General features: G+C 45.0%; 1 long non-coding RNA gene across 1 annotated transcript; it reads right to left on the bottom strand.

The window, feature by feature from the left end:
• Nucleotides 1-890: 890 nt before the first annotated feature.
• Nucleotides 891-1,994, bottom strand: LOC119345169. Its single transcript, XR_005166944.1, has 3 exons — nucleotides 1,879-1,994; nucleotides 1,643-1,746; nucleotides 891-1,440 (listed from the first exon to the last, which is right to left on the bottom strand). It is a non-coding gene; the product is annotated as an uncharacterized LOC119345169 (long non-coding RNA).
• Nucleotides 1,995-2,305: the final 311 nt, after the last annotated feature.

A 2,305-nucleotide genomic window follows, 5' to 3' on the forward strand; every position in this document is an offset into this window, starting at 1 on the left:
TTCAGTTTCGTGCCACCGATGGTGACCCTCTTCCTAATCCCACTCGCTATCGTCATCTTGTTGGCAGTCTTGTCTATCTTGCTGTTACGCGTCCTGACATCTCCTATCCTGTCCACATCCTAAGTCAGTTTGTTTCAGGCCCCACCGCTGTCCACTATAGTCATCTCCTCCGTGTTCTACGATATCTTCGTGGCACGATCTCTCAGCGCCTTTTCTTTCCCCGCTCCAGCTCTCTTGAGCTCCAGGCCTACTCTGATGCTACCTGGGCTAGTGATCCCTCGGATCGACGCTCGCTGTCTGCTTATTGTGTCTTTCTTGGTGGCTCTCTTATTGCCTGGAAGACAAAGAAGCAGACTGCAGTTTCTCGCTCGAGTAAAGAGGCTGAGTTGCGAGCCATGGCTATGTTGACGGCTGAGGTGATCTGGTTACGGTGGTTACTTGAGGACTTTGGTGTGTCTGCTCCTACCTCCACTCCTCTACTGTCCGACAGTACCGGTGCTATCAGTATTGCGCGTGACCCGATGAAGCATGAGCTCACCAAGCACATCGGTGTGGATGCCCACTTTGTGCGTGCTGCTGTGCAGGATCAGACTCTCGCTCTTCACTATGTGCCCTCTGAGTTACAGTTGGCTGACTTCTTCACGAAGGCACAGACTCGAGCGCAGCATGGGTTTTTCCTCTCCAAAGTCAGTGTTGTTGATCCACCCTGAGTTTGAGGGGGGGGGTGTTAGATGTGTATAGTTCATTGTGTACATCCCCATTGTATAAGGGGCTTTTCTGCACTTTCACACACATGTATATGTAATGGCCTTTGGCCCTCAGGGAATACTAGTTGCTCATTCCTAACACATCACAGATGCAATCATCATGAGAATAATTGACAACAACATCAGTATGCAGCTCCATCCTTTCCCGTTCCTTGAAATTTATGTATTTGGATTGAAACCTCCCGTGCCAGGTCCACAACACCTTATAATACTCAAAAATGATATTGCTGGGACACCACACTCATAGAGATCAATGTATTTGTCACTTCCATTGTGAAATATCACCACAAATATACTGCTAGCAAGCTTTCTGAAGATTTCTGTTCTGATATCTGGTATCACCCCTCGATAGCCTTCGACTATCCCACTGAAATCATCCTCCTCGTCCCACTGATCTAAGATGGCCATCACCGATGGCGGAAGCTCCACTTCCTCCGCGATTGCCTTCTGCAGGGACCTCATGCTTTTCCACAACGAGCAATCCACATGAATAACCCTGTCAAACTTTGATTTTGAGGATTTCAGGCGTTGCGCTACTGCCTTGAATGCCGCTGATGCCCCAACTCCATCCCAACCACGGACGAAGATCACATTTCCTTTGCTTGTATCCTCTAAAATGCCAATTGTCTCTCCTGCTGCAGCATCGATGTTTTTTTGCTTGGATCTCTATCTTCTGCAATGTTCAGTCAACAATTTAGCCTTATTTTTAACTCTTTCGTCTCAAACTCATAACTGAAAGTGAAAAGGTTCCTACGAAGGAATACAACTAATGAATATCCTGGTCGGTTGAGCTCACTAGGTAAACAAGCAAAGTAAGCCAATATCTGCAGCATTAACCACTGAAGATCGAGGTGCATGCGTGATGGACTATGTACCTCCGGCATGACGAACCAATCCTTTGAATGTCAGCAGTTCCGTTTTGAATCTCTAGCCCATAGATTGGTCTGCAGCATTCTTCAGATCCAATTTCCTTTCTTTCCTAAAACACAAGAGATTGAGACAATCGTTTGGAGAAATTATAACATGATGCTTTGTTCAAAGGAAGCTATAAACTTGGAGAAGCAATTAATCAATGTGCATATATGCATATACAGAGGATTGGTGTCGTTACCTTGGTTAATTGCTGCAGTGGTACAAGCCTTGATACGCTACGCAAACAAACTGAAAGTTGCACACACTCGCATGGTGGCAAATTAATACTGTATAATCTTAGGTAGCTAGTATGAGAAATGGCCCATGCATATCCATACACATTAGATGCTTTCCTTTTGTTTGCTTTGCTTTTCTCTTTGCTTTCCCTCACGAAAGCAAAAGCTGTGAATTCTTTGCTTCTGCACATCCATCATCAGATTCTTTGCTTGCTTCGTGGTTTGCTTTGTTGTCGCTGGGATATAAAGGAAAGGATAAATCTGGCTAGTTTGCTTTGTTGTCTGTCATGTCATCCCGTTAGTTGACCTACTTATGTATGAGGCTACCATTCCCTTGTAAAGGCCATGAATAATAATAAAACTTGCATGAGGAAGAGTATTAAAGTAGTT

This window comes from Triticum dicoccoides, unplaced genomic scaffold (assembly GCF_002162155.2).
Source record: "Triticum dicoccoides isolate Atlit2015 ecotype Zavitan unplaced genomic scaffold, WEW_v2.0 scaffold211509, whole genome shotgun sequence".
Taxonomy (NCBI): domain Eukaryota; kingdom Viridiplantae; phylum Streptophyta; class Magnoliopsida; order Poales; family Poaceae; genus Triticum; species Triticum dicoccoides.